The 17662-nt window shown below is 39.1% G+C and overlaps 1 protein-coding gene across 1 annotated transcript in view; it reads right to left on the bottom strand.

The window, feature by feature from the left end:
• LOC117097614 overlaps positions 1–16340 on the bottom strand; it is a 55105-nt gene extending 38765 nt beyond the window's left edge. The window contains exons 1-2 of the mRNA XM_033235643.1: positions 15676–16340; positions 3634–3681 (exon numbers count right to left, since the gene is read on the bottom strand). The gene's annotated coding sequence lies outside the window, so the exon portion shown is untranslated. The remainder of the gene's footprint in view (positions 1–3633; positions 3682–15675) is intronic.
• Between the last annotated feature and the right edge of the window lie 1322 nt (positions 16341–17662).

The raw sequence follows: 17662 nt of genomic DNA, 5'->3' as shown, positions 1-17662 counted from the left end.
AATAACTGAGCCAAAGTAGTGATGCTACTTGAGGGAAATTTCTGCAACCCGCAGTCAACGATTATATGCTTGTGAGCCATGCCTTTAGTGAAGAGGAACACTGAGCCCCAGCACTTGTGCCAGGGAGCTCTGCCTTAGGGAATTACCAGTGAACTTAAATGTGTAACCAATAGTACTATTGCCACTATCATACGCCAGGTGAGCAGTCTGAGATCTACTTATTTCTCCTTGGGCAGTCAGAAAGTGGAGGAGAGGATGCCCAGGCTATGAACTATGCAAGGCTTAGAAGGGCCAAAAGACTGCACCATTTACATCAATGACCCCCTTAAGAACCATTTTCTGCAAAAACTTCATCAGCACAGCCAAGTAGAGCATGTGGTCATTTCTCCCTGAGTTTTTGTATCTGCAATTTACCAAAGCTGCCAATGCTTTCTCGTTCATTAATGTATTGCAGCAAATTCCAGATGTGTCTCCAACAGGAAAATATACAACTCTCTTGCCTCTGATTTCAGGGATCAAAGAGGTTACAGAAGACTATAAATGACATATGGCAGACACAATAGTTAATACAAAGAACTGGGAGTTCCTTCCTACGGACATAGTCCTGATGTCTTCCAGTGAACCTCAGTCGACTATTATATAGCAACACCTAATCTGGATGGAGAGACAGATCTAAAGCTACAGCAGGCTTTGCCAGAAACAAGCTGAATGCAATCGGAAAACCGACTGTTCAGCCTATCTGGAAAAATAGACCTAATCGTCATTTGAATAGCTTTGCTGGAACCTTGAGCCTAAGTGATAAAAGCTCTGTTCCAATTGGGCCTGACCAGGTCTTGTTAAGGTACACAGCTGAGAAATACTCAGTGGATTACTGGCATAGTTGTTTACACTGGATTTGAGACAAAATTCATGCAGAATTCTGTCAAATCACCTCTTAAGAGATCAAAGGTTGAGAAAGTGACCAATGTGCCAGTCTCCCTTTTGCTCCTGCTGCTCTTGGTCATGTCCTTGATTCCAGCTCCCAAGTCATTGTCTGACATACTGGTGTTCATCACCTTGTACCAGAACCTCATCCCCATTAGTCTGCTGGTTGCTGTGTGAAAAGTGTGAAATACACTCAGGCCCAGTTTATACACTGGGATGGAGATATGCATTATAAAGTAAATAATGTCTACACCATGGCCAGAACATTCAATCTCAGTGAAGAACTTGGGCAGGCAAAACATCTATTTTCTAATAAAACAGGAATATTAGGACATTTAAGAAGTGTACCATTGCACGTATAATTTATAGTCAGACAAGATCTTCTTCCATCCCAGAGTCCTGTGAATTTTATGACTCCAAATTATTGGAGAACTTTGAGAATGGCCATCCCACAAAAGACTGTATCTGTGTACCACACTGTTATTCCAGAGACAGATGGAAATAATATAATCTACCAGGCTTCCTCCCCAGCCAAAGCAGCTTTAGGGAAAGGAGCAAAAGAACATGGCTTGTTCTTTGTGTAAGAACACCATACTGTCACCATAGAAGCTACGGGAGAAAAATACTTTTGAAATCCTTAATGTCCTGGAATTTTCTAGTAATAGAAAAAGGATGTCTATAATTGTCTGGACCCCATGGGATGGCTCTGGTCTGGCTCTACTGCAAAGGGGCTGATACAGTGATTCATGAGAGACTTTCAGAAGATTCTCTATTTGTTCAGGATACACTAACCCATCTGGAATATTTTGCCACAGAAGGTCTGAGAATTCTGTCTGTTGTGTATAGAGATTTAACTGAGAAAGAATATAATTGGTGATTTCGGAAGTACAAAAAAGCAAGTACAACTGTACAAGATAGAATTCAAAGAGTAGAAAAATGTTACGATATTATTGGCCAGGCACAGTGGTTCACACCTGTAATCTCAGCACTTTGGGAGGCTGAGGTGGGTGGATCACCTGAGGCCAGGAGTTTGAGACCAGCCTGGCCAACATGGTGAAACACCACCTCTACTAAAAATACAAAAGAGAAATTAGTTGGGTGTGGTGGCGGGCACCTATAATCTCAGCTACTCGGGAGGCTGAGGCAGCAGAATCACTTAAACTCAGGAGGCAGAGGTTTCAGTGAGCCAAGATCATGCCACTGCACTTCAGCCTGGGCAACAAGAGCAAAACTTTGTCTCAAAAAAAAAAAAAAAAAAAACAAAACAAAAAAAAGAACATTATATTACTGAAAATGTAACACAGGCCATATTTACTCTACATGCCAAGATAAATATGTAAAGGAAATCTAGTTATCAGTGTTTTCATATCTTGAAGTAATTATTTATTTTTTATTTATTTTTTGAGATAGAGTCTGACTCTGTTGCCCAGGCTGGAGTGCAGTGGCATGATCTCGGCTCACTGCAAGTTCCATCTCCCGGGTTCATGCTGTTTTCCCACCTGAGCCTCCCAAGTAGCTGAGACTACAGGCACCTGCCACCACGCCTGGCTAATTTTGTTTTTTTTTTTGTATTTTTAGTAGAGATGGGGTTTCACTGTGTTAGCCAGGATGGTCTCGATCTCCTGACCTCATGATCTGCCCACCTTGACCTCCCAAAGTGCTAGGATTATAGGCGTGAGCCACCATGCCCCGCCAGTAATTATTAAAACAATGAAATTTTGTTTTTTCTTCAGAAAAAAAAAAAAGAAAAAGTAAAAGTATCCCCAAAATGTATAAATATGAAAAAATATTAGTTACTGAAAAAAACCTTGTCAACAAACAAGGACATGAGTTAAGGACAGCTAATGGAAGAATTAGTAAATGGAAAAAGACATCTGCAGAAAATATCCAGAAAGCAGCAGTAAGAAACAAAATGATAAAAAATATGAAGATTAAGAGACAGAAGGGAGAATGAGAAGATCAACATACAATTGGAGTCTCAGGAGAAGAGGAGTGCAGGGAGAGAGAGGCAGAGACACAGACTGAGAGAGAGAGAGAGAGAGAGAGAGAAGAAAATAAGACGGAGTCAATGTTTCAAGAGATTTATCATTGATAAGTTTCCAAAACTGATGAAATACACCATCCCAGGTTAAAAAAAAAAATGTAGCAAATCCAAAATAGAATAAAAACACAAAAAATCCTCACCTAGACACATTATAATGAAGTTTCAAAACATTTAAAGTCAAAGGGAAGGCCTTAAAATCAGCCAGAAAATGACAGGCTATCTTCACAGGAACAACGATTAGACTTCTAGCTGACTTCTTATCAGTAACAACTGAGGAAGAAGACAGTGGAATGATAATTGCAGTGTAATGAGAGAAAAGAATTGTCAACCTACTATTCTATATCTATTGACAATATTGTTCATGGAGGGGAGTAAAATAAATATATTTTCAAAGAAACAAAAACAGAGATTTGACCTGGAGAACCTTATTTAAAGCAATTGTAAAGAGTGAAATTCAGGCAGAAGGAAAGTAGTATCAGAGAGAGTCCAGATTAAAAGTCCACTTGACAGGGAATTTTAGTGAGAATTCAATCACTTACTAGTTAGTTGGATGGCATCACATTTAAAGTCTCTTCAACAATAAAGAGACTTTTTTGTACATAGTTTTAATCTTTGAAAGTCAGACGCTAGATCCATTATATCATTACTTAGAGTTTCCATCTCACCTGAGTTGCTGTCTTACTACGAAACATTTGATATTTCTTCAGTCACACCTGAAAATGGAAATAACATTTAGATTGTGCTTCATGACTTTTAAGGTGCTTTCATAAACGTCATTTTGTTCAAATTCACAACTGTGGTACTATTATTTTCATTTTATAGACTGAAGAACTCATAGAGTATGATTTCTCCAAGATTGTATAGTTAATACAACTCAAAAAGGGTTTTTGCACCTAAGGATTGGATTTTTTAGGTCGGGCACAGTGACTCACGCCTGTAATCCCAGCACTTTGGGAGGCTGAGGAGGGCAGATCACTTGAGGTCAGGAGTTCAAGACCAGCTGGCCAATATGGTGAAACTCCTTCTCTACTAAAAATACAAACATTAGCCAGGAATAGTGGTGCACACCTTTAACCCCAGCTACTTGGGAGGCTAAGGCAGGAGAATTGCTTGAACCCAGGAGGCAAAGGTTGCAGTGAGCCGAGATCACTGCACTCCAGCCTCAGCAACAGAGTAAGACTCTATCTCAAAAAAAAAAAAAAAAAAAGATTGCATTTTAGATTGTGTTCTGCCTTTAAAAGTCCCCTAAATATCTTTAGAATTAAAATACAACTATTAATCAAAATTTTAAATGAAAGCCACATATACAAACAAGTGAAAGTGAAGGGAAGTGTTCTGGTTGAAGAGACAGCATAGTCAACGCTCCACTTATACAGCCTCCCATTATCTGCCTGAACTCTTCTGTGGACCAGTTTGAAGCTCACTGATTGACACTATCATCCTACTTTCACCTTATACTCTCAGACTCATTCACATTACTTAGTCTCCTAACTCAAATCACTTTCTCTCTACCCCAAGCTGACTACCAGTATTCACTTACAGATATTCAAGACTTCAGAGGATCTTTGAACTCCCCCAAATTGAATAGTATCTGTACGTACATGTATGTAATTTTAATGGAAGAGGGACTATTACAAGGACTGTTTATAGGCAGAGAAACTGTTTCATTGGGTTCTGAAAGTAGTCCATGATCCAAAAAAGGGGTAAGCCTCTGATTGTGGCTTATGAGATCATGGCTTTAATTCACACCTCAAATCTTACATTCAGGGCCAGTTTTCCTGGTTTTTGTTTAGCTTTGCTTCTTGACTGTTATTCAAACTCTTATTCTGTAAATACTTGACTCAGTCTAGTTCAGTTTCTGGAACTTTATATCTGAATGCAGATGGCGACCCTGTCGTATTCTAGCCTTGGGAACTAGACGCAAATATTGTCTATACTGTCTTTGTTTGTGTAATGAATTTTACAGTATTCTACAGTTCAAAATTTAAGTATATACTCTTGTAAATAATTTCAACCTTTAATTTAAACCCATACTTTAAACCTTCAGAGCTCTGTTGCCTGTATCTTCCAGGGTATATGGTACATGGGGGCTTTCAACTATATTTGTAGCTGGCCTACGAATAAATGAATACCATTGGCTTACACTTATCTTTTTTGTATGTCTTAAATGTTGCATGTAAAATGTCAATAAAAGACATACAAAACTTAAGCAATATCCTCCAGGATCCTAGCCAATGCCTGATTCATAATGAGTGATCAATAGTTATCTGTTAAATAAATTTTTATTCATACTAGGTTTACTTGTTTTATCAGGTTATCATTATACTTAAGATGACACAATATATTTATTTTAGCTGACTATATACAATGAGTTGTTATAGTGGGGTTTACATACCTAGTGTGATTATAATTAAATTGCTTACTTGTAATTAGACTTGTTTAAGACAAAGTCTCACTTTGTCACGCAGGCTGGAGTGCAGTAGTGCCATATCGGCTCACTGCAATCTCTGCCTCCTGGGTTCCAGTGATCCTCCTACTTCAGCCTCCTAAGGAGCTGGGACTACATGCCCAGCTAATTGTGTGTGTATGTGTGTGTGTGTCTATTTTTGGTAGAGATAGAGTTTCAACATGTTGGCCAGGCTGGTCTCAAACTCCTAACCTCAAGTGATCCTCCTACCTCAGCCTCCCAAGTGCTGGGATTACAGGCATGAGCCACTGTGCCTGGCCTTAGACTCTTTACAGTCATATTTCATATGATTTTCCCATCAGCAGGTGAAAGAGAAAAAGACTGCTTCTACTCTGAATCCCAGAGAATAAAAGGGAAGATTATAAAACTAAGACATCATTTTGTAAAGGTTTTCATGTTATTTCATCTGTTAAGAACGTTTAGATGTTTTATTTTGGCTACAAAATTTAAATTTCTCTGACACTAATTTCATATGACAATATTACCTTTTGGGTTGGTATTTGGTTCCATCTACTACTAGTTTGTTTGTATTTCAAACTAAGACATACTTACTCAGACTTTTTAAATTCTAGTGTGCTCTAAATTCAATTACTTTTCAATGTCTATGAATTTTCATCCAATTATTTCACTAATGTGGTAAACTTAAACATTGATATCTGAAGCAGTAGCCATTAAATTTGGTCCATTAGTTTACTTACAGCCCAGCACTAATGTTTATTAGTCAAATGAAATCTTAACTTGGGAAACCCTCTTCTCACACTTAGCCAGAGGCTATAATTCTCCACTAGTATTTTCACAAATGGGTTCAACTGAAGACAAGTACTGTGGGAAAATGTAGATGGGCAAAGCAAATCTATCAGGGCAACTGGAAAACTAAGTCAAGTTCATATGCTACAGATAAGGGCAGAGAAGTGTCATCTCATTTTCAAAAAAGAAAAAAAAATGCAGGTGGCCTTTGATGAACAGAATATTTTTCTTCAACCTATTTTAACCTCTATATTCTTATTTAAAATTTCCTCATTAAAGCTATTAAGGTAAGCTTCAGAATATTTCCTGCTATAACTACTTAGTAAGACTAAGTTAGTATATAAAAATACAATTGATTTTTGTAGGTTGTACATCACTAAATTTCAGTACATCTTGGCCTCCAGACTAGCACACGGTGAAAGATAGGAACATGGCAGATGATCTTTATTTATACTTACTGTATGGGGGTAGAGCAGGAATGGATAACAGCACTGCATGATTACTTTTTTTTTTTGAGATGGAGTCTCGCTCTGTCACCCAAGCTGGAGTGCAGTGGCCAGATCTCAGCTCACTGCAAGCTCCGCCTCCCGGGTTCACGCCATTCTCCTGCCTCAGCCTCCCGAGTAGCTGGGACTACAGGCGCCCGCCACCTCGCCCGGCTAGTTTTTTGTATTTTTTAGTAGAGACGGGGTTTCACCGTGTTAGCCAGGATGGTCTCGATCTCCTGACCTTGTGATCCGCCCGCCTCGGCCTCCCAAAGTGCTGGGATTACAGGCTTGAGCCACCGCGCCCGGCCCATGATTACTTTTAAAAAATTAATTTCTAAAATAATAACCATTTAGTAATTTTATGCTACAGTTTTTTTTTTTTTGTTTTGTTTTGTTTTTGCTAACACCCCTCACCATTACGGAATACATTTACAAGCTGGGAATGATACTACCAGGCTCACTTTCAGGAGTTGTGTATGTCTTAGTCTAAGAAAACCAATACAAAATTAGCCAGGTGTGGTGGGGCACACCTGTAATTCCAGCTACTGGGGAGGCTAAGGCAGGAGAATCGCTTGAACCTGGGAGGCGGAGGTTGCAGTGAGCCAAGATCACGCCACTGCACTCCAGCCTGGGCAACAAGAGTGAAACTCCGTCTCAAAAAGAAAAAAAAGAAAAGAAAAGAAAAACCAGTCGCAGCTAGGCCCAGTGGTTCACAATTTACATAATCCCAGCACTTTGGGAGGCCAGGGCAGAAGGAGCGCTTGGGTCCAACAGTTTGAGACCAGACTGGGCATTATGGCAAAACTCCAGCTCTCCAAAAAATACAAGTATTAGCTAGGTGTGGTGGTACATGTCTGTAGTCCTAGTTCCTGGGGGGTGAACTGAGATGGGAGGATTGCTTGAGCCTAGGAGGTCAAGGCTGCAGTGAGCTGAGATCATGCCACTGCACTGCAGGCTGGGCGACAGAGCAAGACTCTGTCTCAAAAAATAAATACATAAAAAATAAATTTAAAAGTATAAGAAAAAACAGTCTGACGTGCTATAAGTTGCATTTAACTGCAAACAATAACTTGAAAAAACATAGCTAAAGGTTTTTCATCTTTAATAAAGTCATTTTCTTCTTAAAAATGGATCTAGGGTAGGTTTTTTGTTTTGTTTTGTTTTGTTTTTGTTTTTTTGAGGCAGACTTCCACTCTTGTTGCCCAGACTGGAGTGCAATGATGCGATCTCTGCTCACTGCAACCTCCACCTTCCAGGTTCAAAGGATCCTCCTGCCTCAGCTTCCTGAGTAGCTGGGATTACTGGAACAGCGCCACCACGCTGAGCTAATTTTTGTATTTTTGGTAGAGATGAGGTTTCACCATGTTGGCCAGGCTGTTCTCAAACTCCTGACCTCAAGTGATCCACCAGCCTCAGCCTCCCAAAGTGCTGGGAAAACAGGCACGAGCCACCATGCCTGGCTGTAATTCTTTTTAAAAAACAGCTAGAAAATACAATCTTGCCTTCATCTTAAGTATATGAAATACTGTTAGAATATGTTGAATTATTTCTACTTAGATAACTTCATAACTAAATTATTGCCACAATATGAATAGCCTCTAGCCATAAAATTAAAAGCATAAGAACACGACATTTATAAAGAATACTTAGAAAGCAGAAAATTTTCAGCTTACAAAATAGTTGTTTTCTACAGAGTTGTGCAAACTGACATATTGGTATGCTGCTACAAAATAATTTTATTATAGTCACAGGCTAACCTCAAAAAATTTCATTAGAAATATGTTGTTTTCCTTCCTTCCTTTATTCTCACCTTCCTTGTTACTTTGTTATTGAAAATGGTATAACATGATTATTATTCTTGTCAAATAAGATTAAAGTCATTTATTTTTTACCCACACAAAATCAGAAGAGGTCCTGAAGTAAATGAAGAACAGCTGGAAAAGACGGTAAACTAGATTTTAAAAGATGTTCAGAACTTCACACACACAAAAAAGCCCAGGCCCAGATGGCTTCGTTGGTGAACGCTATCAAACATTTAAAGAAGAATATGAATTCTTAAGAAACTCTTCTAAAAATAGAAGAGGAAGGAATACTTCCCAATTTAGCCTGAGGCCAGTATCACTTTAACATCAAAACCAAAAACATTATACAAAAACAGAAAAATACAAACCAATATTTCCTATGAATATGAATGCAAAAACCTCAAAAAATAGCAGACTAAATCTAGCTACATAAAAAAATGATTACACTCCATGACCAAATGTTATGTTATCTCGAGAAAACAAGGTTAGTTTAACATCCAAAATTCAATTAAAGTAATAAACCATATCTGTAGAACAAAGGATGAAAACCACATCATCAATCATCATCTCAAAAGATGCAGGAAAAAACATGGGAAAAATCTAACATTCTGTCATGACAGAAACCCTTAACAAACTAGAAACAGGAAGAAAACTAAGAGCTGGGCATGGTGGCTCACACCTGTAATCCCAGCACTTTCGGAGGCCAAGGTAGGAGGATCCGTTGAGCCTAAGAGTTCAAGACCAGTCTGGGCAATATAGTGAGACCTTGCCTCTACAAAAATATTAAAAAGTTAGCTGAGTATGGTGGTGTGGGACTGTACTCCGAGCCACTCAGGAGGCTAAGGTGGAAGTGTTGCCTGAGCCTGGGAGGCAGAGGTTGCGGTGAACCGAGATTATGCCATTGCACTCCAGCCTGGGTAACAGAGATGTCATCATCTCAAAAAAAAAAACCAAAACCAAAATAAACTAGGAACAGAAACAAACCTCCTCAATCTGATATAAAACATGTACAAAAACTCCCACATTCATCATACTTAACGGTGAAAGGCTAAATATTTCACCCTGAAGATCAGAAAAAAGACGACAAGAATGTACACCCTCACCATTTCTATTCAACATTACACCAGGGGCAGTTAGGCAAGAAAAAAAATCCTAAAAAAAATTCTAAAATACAAATTGGAAAGAAGAAGTAAAACATGCCTATTTGCAGATAACGGGATCTTATACATAGAAAATTCATAGGAACGTAATTAAAAACTATTAAAAATAATAAACTGGGCCAGGTGTGGTGGCTCACGCCTGTAATCCCAGCACTCTGGGAGGCCGAGGCAGGTGGATCACCTGAGGTCAGGAGTTTGAGACCAGCCTGGCCAATATGGTGAAATCCCATGTCTACTAAAAATACAAAAATTAGCTGGGCGTGGTAGCTTGCACCTGTAATCCGGATGCTTAGAAGGCTGAGGCAGAATTGTTTGAACTCGGACGACAGAGGTTGCAGTGAGCTGAGATTGTGCCACTGCACTCCAGCCTGGGCGACAGAGCAAGACTCCATCTCAAAAAAATACATAAATAAATAAGTAAATAAATAAAAAAATCTAGTAAATCTCAAGATATGAGATCAATATATAAAAATCAATTGTATTGCTATACATTAGCAATTAACAGTCTAAAAATTAAGAACATTCTACTTACAATATCATCAAAAAGAATAAAATTCTTAGGAAAAAATTAATAAAAGAAGTACAAGACTTGGCCAGGTATGGTGGCTCACGCCTGTAATCTCAGCACTGTGGGAGGCCGAGGTGGGCGGATCACCCAAGGTCAAGAGATCCAGCCCATCCTGGCCAACATGGTGAAACCCCATCTCTACTAAAAATACAAAAATTAGCTGGGCGTGGTAGCTTGCACCTGTAATCCGGATGCTTAGAAGGCTGAGGCAGAATTGTTTGAACTCGGACGACAGAGGTTGCAGTGAGCTGAGATTGTGCCACTGCACTCCAGCCTGGGCGACAGAGCAAGACTCCATCTCAAAAAAATACATAAATAAATAAGTAAATAAATAAAAAAATCTAGTAAATCTCAAGATATGAGATCAATATATAAAAATCAATTGTATTGCTATACATTAGCAATTAACAGTCTAAAAATTAAGAACATTCTACTTACAATATCATCAAAAAGAATAAAATTCTTAGGAAAAAATTTAATAAAAGAAGTACAAGACTTGGCCAGGTATGGTGGCTCACGCCTGTAATCTCAGCACTGTGGGAGGCCGAGGTGGGCGGATCACCCAAGGTCAAGAGATCCAGCCCATCCTGGCCAACATGGTGAAACCCCATCTCTACTAAAAATACAAAAATTAAATCCCAGCACTTTGGGAGGCTGAGACGGGCGGATCACGAGGTCAGGAAATCGAGACCATCCTAACATGGTGAAACCCCGTCTCTACTAAAAAAAAAAAAAAAATACAAAAAAAACTAGCCAGGTAAGGTGGCAGGCGTCTGTGGTCCCAGCTATTCGGGAGGCTGAGGCAGGAGAATGGCGTAAACCCAGGAGGTGGAGCTTGCAGTGAGCTGAGATCTGGCCACTGCACTCCAGCTTGGGCGACAGAGCAAGACTCCGTTTCAAAAAAAAAAATACAAAAATTAGCTGGGCATGGTGGCACGTACCTGTAGTCCTAGCTACTTGGGAGGCTGAGGCAAGACAATCTTTGAAACCTGGCAGGCAGAGGTTGCAGTGAGTCAAAATCACTCCAGCCTGGTGACAGACTAACACTCCATCTCAAAAAAAAAAAAAAAAAGTACAAGAATTATAGTCTGGGCTGGGCACAGCGGCTCACACCTGTAATGCTGACATTTTGGGAGGCCAGGGTGGGTGGATCGATTTGAGTACAGGAGCTGGAGACCAGCCTGGGCAACATGGCAAAACCTGTCTCTACAAAAAACCACCCAGGCATCACGATGCACACCTATGGTCCCAGCTACTCAGGAAGCTGAAGCGGGAGGATCACTTGAGCCTGGGAGGCAGTGGTTGCAGTGAACCAAGATTGCACCACTGCACTCCAGCCTGGATGACAGAGCAAGACCATCTCAAAAAAAAAGACTATACTCTGAAGACTACAAACTATGCTGAAAAGGCCAGGTGTGGTGGCTCACACCTGTAATCCCCCCACTCTGGGAGGCCAACATGGACAGATTATTTGAGGTCAGGAGTTTGAGACCAGCGTGGCCAACATGGTGAAACCCCGTCTCTACTAAATATTAGCCAGGCATGGTGGCACACCCCTGTACTCCCAGCTACTCAAGAAGCTGAGGCGGGAGAATCACTTGAACCCTGGAGGTGGAGGTTGCAGTGAGCCTAGATTGCACCACCACACTCCAGCCTGGGCGACATGGTGATACTCTGTCTAAAAAAAAAAAAAAAAAAGCAAGAAATTAAAGAAGACAGGCACGGAGGCCCACACTCGTAATCCCAGCTACTCAGTAGGCTAAGGAAGAAGGATCACACGAGGCCAGGATTTCTAGACCAGCCTAGGTAATATGGCGAGATCCCATCACTAAAACAATTTTAAAAATCAGCCAGAGACTACAGCTAGTGTGGTGATACATGCCTGTTGTCCCAGTTCCTCAGGATGCTGAGGCAAGAGGATTGCTTGAGCCCAGAAATTTGAGACCAGCCTGGGCAACATGGTGAAATCCCATCTCTACCAAGAAAATATAAAAATTATCTGGGCATGGTGGCATGTGCCTGTGGTCTCAGCTATTCGGGACGCAGAGGTAGAAGGATCACCTGAGCCCAGGGAGGTTGAGGCTGCAATGAGCCGTGATCACACCACTGCACTCCAGCCAGAGTGAGACCCTGTCTTTTTTTTTTTTTAAAAAAGGAAAAATAAAATTTAAAAAAAGTAAAAGATAAAATATTCAGGCCAGGTGTGGTGGCACGCACCTGTAATCACAGCTACTTGGGAGGCTGAGACAGGAGAATCACCTGAACCCGGGAAGCAAAGGTTGCAGTGAGCCAAGATCGTGCCACTGCACTCCAGCCTGGGCAACAGAGTGAGACTCTGTCTCAACAAGAAAAAAAAAAGAAAGAAAAAAAAAGAAAAAAAGAAAGAGGTTATCATAGGATTAGGTGAGATTTTATATGTAACAAATATCTTTCCCATCACAGGCATATGGGAAATATGAATCATTTCTTATTTTTATTTCACTATGTTGTGAGCATTTTTACAAGCTCTTTATTTTTCTGAATAATTAGGCTTACTATATTAACTAAAAACAATTTTTTTTTTTTGACAGAGTTTCGCACCTGTAGCCCAGGCTGGAGTACAATAGTGCAATCTTGGCTCATTGAAACCTCTGCCTACCAGGTTCAAGTGGTTCTCCTGCCTCAGCCTCCCAAGTAGCTAGGATTACAGGTGTGTGCCACCACGCCCAACTAATAAGAGGTGTACTATCATCATCCCCATTTAATAAAGAAATAAAGGCTGACAAACTTGCCTAGCTTGCATAATTAATAAATACATTGAACTAAAGGCTTAAACCCAAATTTCTCTGATTGCAAATGTTAATACAGCTACGTTAGGTTGGATTCAGAAAATGTGGTATATATACAACATGGAATACTAGGCAGCCATAAAAAGAATGAGATTATGTCCTTTGCAGCAACATGGATGGAGCTGAAGGCCATAATCCTAAACAAATTAGTGCAGGAAGAGAAAACCAAATACTGCATGTTCTCACTTATAAATGGGAGCTAAACATTGGGCACACAGATATAAATATGGAAACAAGAGACACTGTGGACTACTAGAGGGTGGAGGGATGAGGATGGGTAATGAGTACAATGCTCACTACCTGGGTGATGAAATCCATACTCCTAACCTCAGCATCACACAATATTCCCATGTACTCAATCTGCACATGTACTCCCTGTAAGTAAACTATAAGTTGAAATAAAAATAAAACAAAATTGTACATTTAAATTGTAAATTATCATCCCACAATTTTAATAAAGGTGTATATATATGTTTTAGAAAGACAGGAATATGCAAAATGTTAATAGTGGTAAATTTTAGGGGTTGGTTTCTTTGTGATTATGTATGGTAAATAAGCTACTTTTGTAATAGAAAAAATAAATAAATGCACTCCAAATATTTTCTTCAATAAAGAAATTAGGCAAAAAAAGAAAATATACAAATCAATGTGTTTAAAGTTTTCTCAATATTTAAGCTCCACTTTAGAATAATAAATCCACTTATATAATGAGTATAAACTTTGATTAACAAACATAAACTCGTGGTGGTGCACACCTATAATCTCAGCTACTCAGGAGGCTGAGGCAGGAGAATCTCTTGAACCTGGGAGGTTGCAGTGAGCTGAGATTGCGCCACTGCACTCCAGCCTGGGTGACAGAGCAAGACTCTGTCTCAAAACAAAAAAACAAACAAAAAAAAACTTACTCTGTAACAGAAATACCCTGTGTGCAAATTCAGTCTTAGCTAATAAGACTTAACAATAATTGTTAACTCTCATATTCTAAAAAAGTTTATTTGATTGAGTTTTTTATTTGATGGCTTCATTACATTCTCATCAGCTATAAATTGGAATAATTCCAATTTGAACTATAGTGTGATGTGTTGAATTTTTCCATTTCTGTCACGTACGCTGTTTTTACTTTGAGATAATAGTGCTTTAAAGTTTATTATTGCCAGTAATAACAATAGCAACTGCTAAGTCCTCAAAGTAAACATCTACCTTAACCTTAAATAAACTGACCTCATTATATTTATCCTTAGCCAAAGTATTTAAAAAATGTATGGAGATCGAGCGGCATATATTTTAAGAATATAGATTATAAAAACATAATTTTCCTGAAAGTTAAATTCCTCAAAGGAACTAGTTAATTTCCAAATTTTCTAACACCGTCTCATTACTTCAATGTGAGTGCTTCAAATATAGAAAAAAACTTTTTATTTCCCCTTGACAAGATCACACTACTGTGTGCATATAAACTATGATTAACAAGGTAAATTGGTTCAATATTCTAACATTAACTCCAATTCTATCAAAATGTTCATCCTCTAATATTACAAATCTAGTTTAATCACTAAGATTTGGTCAATTCCCCTCCTGATTAAAAAAAAAAATACTTGCAGTTCATTTCCAATGCTAAGAAATAACACAATACATTGACAACATTGCTCCACAGATACCTCCTGCTAAGAAAAATGTACAGCTAAATATAATTTTTTGTTATCATATAATAAACACTAAAAAAATCAGGCTTAGATTTTATGCTGTGCAATAATTCTCTTAATAATTGTTTAAACCAAAATTAGGACAACTAAGGTGCTCAAATGTCACTTTCCCAGGTAAAGCCCACCATACTGACCCCTACCTTGTTTAACACTGCAACCAGTTCCCCTCCAACCCCCTCCCCTACACACATAATCTTACCCTGGGCAAAGCACTCTTTTCTCCTCCTTCTCCTGCTTTTTCTCCTTATCACCTTCTAACATCCGTATGATTTACTTGTCTTCTTCCACTTGTGAAGTTGTCTGCCTACTAGTACATAGGACAGCACCTGTGATATAGCAGGTGCTGTTGAATGAATAATTTTACCCACTAGGTGGGCAGTGGAAGCTATTGTTTTTTATGTATTTATTTATTTACTTTTTGAGATGGAGTTTCATTCTCATCACCCAGGCTGGAGTACAGTGGTGCAATCTCAGCTCACTGCAACCTCCATCTCCCGGGTTCAAGTGATTCTCCTGCCTCAGCCTCCCAAGTATCTGGGATTACAGGTACCTGTCACCATGCCCGGCTAATTTTTGTACGTTTAGTAGAGACGGGGTTTCACCATGTTGACCAGGCTCGTCTTGAACTCCTGACCTTAGGTGATCCACCCGCCCCAGCCTCCCAAAGCGCTGGGATTACACGCATGAGCCACTGTGCCTGGCCGAAGCTATTGCTTTTATCTGAGTATTTGGTGACTTACACAAGCAGTCCCCAACATTTTTTGGGGTGGTTTCGGGGATGAAACTGTTCCACCTCAGATGATCAGGCATTAGGTAGATTCTCATAAGGAGTGCAGCAACCAAGATCCCTCACATCCACAGTTCACAATAGAGTTCGTGCTCCTATGAGAATCTAACGCCACTGCTGATCTGAAAGGAGGCAGAGCTCAGGCAGTAATGCTCACCTGCCCACCGCTCACCTCCTGCTGTGCAGCCCAGTTCCTAACAGGTCAGGTTGAAGTTCCAGGGGTTAGGGATCCCTGAATTATACAAATGGGTGGAAATGTAATGGTTAGTTTTGTAATTAGAGTAAATCCTCATTTTTCACCCAGATTAAAGCAAAAAAAAAGCTTTTTTCAGGAGCTTTGAGACCTACTAATGCCTCCAAGGTTTAAGACAGACTTATACAGTGGCTCTGAACCTGAAAAGAAAAAAACAAAACAGAACCCAAAGAAAATTCATAGTTCTGAGATTTTGAAGAGAAAAGGGGCAGGGTGGTAATTTTTTGCTATCTTGGAGGAGGTCTCAAAAAACTCTTCTTCCATGGTTATTGCAATGTTTTTCATCACACCATGCATATTTTACATACATTATAAAACTATATTACATGTTCATGATAAATTACAAAGGTTCACAGATTCCAGCATTACCATTATTACTTTGACTCATCATGCTCCTGTTATACTAAGTAAATGAAACACAAAAAAGGAAAATAATTTCTGTGGATGTGCAATAAATTCTAGTAATTTTAAATTACAGATAATGCCTTTTGATGGGCTGGTCACACCAAAAGAACTCTAGGTTACAAAGTAGTTATGCCAATAATCAACAGTTTTTATAATAATAAAAACTGAAAAAAAAAAATATATATATATATATATATATGTTTTGTTTTGTTTTTTTGCGACAGAGTCTTTCTCTGTCACCAAGCTGGAGTGCAGTGGGGTGATCTCAGCTCACTGCAACCTCCGCCTCCCAGGTTCAAGCAATTCCCCTGCCTCAGCCTCCCAAGTAGCTGGGACTACAGGCACATGTCACCACGCCTAGATACTTTTTGTACTTTAGTAGGGACAGGATTTCACTATGTTGGCCAGGATGGTCTCAATCTCCTGACTTCGTGGTCCACCCGCCTCGGTGTCCCAAAGTGCTGGGATTACAGGCGTGAGCCACTGCACCTGGCCAAAAAAAGTATATTTATTACCAGAAGCTCTTCCTAATTGCACTGGCGAGTTATTATGGAATTTGCATAGATAGAAAAAAGATTTACTTTGTAAGAAGTCTTTTCATATACTCCCCACAAAGGTCTAACTCTGACAACTTGAAAAGCAACAAATGACTTTCTGAAAACTATCGGAAAAGAAAAATGTTATATTACGTAACTTGTTTAATTTTGCTTCTTGTCCTAAGCCTTAGATGACATCCGTGCATAATTTCATATGTGCATCACTCTTACAAACTTAGGACTTAGGACTTTTAAAATACATTATTTTTTACACATCTCAAAACACCAATTTTTTTTTTTTTTTTTTTTTTTTTGAGACGGAGTCTCGCTCTGTCGCCCAGGCTGGAGTGCAGTGGCACGATCTGGGCTCACTGCAAGCTCCACCTCCGGGGTTCACGCCCTTCCGCTGCCTCAGCCTCCTGAGCAGCTGGGACTACAGGCGCCCAAGACAAATTTTTAAAAAATCATTTTTCCTATGCAGCAAATATCTTTAGGCTTAGCATCTGTTTTATCAGAAGTTAATATATTTAAGATGAAAATTCATTTGTATGTTATGCTTGAAAAGGATATTAATACCCTTTCATATGGCAAACTTACTTTTCAGTAAATTCCATTAGTAACAGGCGCACTATTAAGATAGCCCGATTTACTACTTTTTGAGTTCTCAACATACTGGACACATGTAAAACAGTCACAGTTGTTTTAAAACAAATTTAGCAACCACATTTCTAAACCTTTTCAAACACGAGAGTAAGAAATAAGTATCATGCTCTCAAAAAATAAAAAATTTCCAAAACTACATGGCCTCAAAAGTACACATTAAGAATTTTGTATATTTAAAACGGGAGATTAACTTTTAAGCTAATCATTTATACAGAGACATTAGAAAACCACAAAATGTGTGAATGTTTTGTAGCTTTTTTTTTTTTTTCTTTTTTTTTTTTTTTAGA

This window comes from Trachypithecus francoisi, unplaced genomic scaffold (assembly GCF_009764315.1).
Source record: "Trachypithecus francoisi isolate TF-2019V2 unplaced genomic scaffold, Tfra_2.0 Contig01461, whole genome shotgun sequence".
NCBI classification, from domain to species: Eukaryota; Metazoa; Chordata; class Mammalia; order Primates; family Cercopithecidae; genus Trachypithecus; species Trachypithecus francoisi.
The sequence above is the reverse complement of the archived record's forward strand: the minus strand, read 5'-3'. Positions and strand labels throughout refer to the sequence as shown.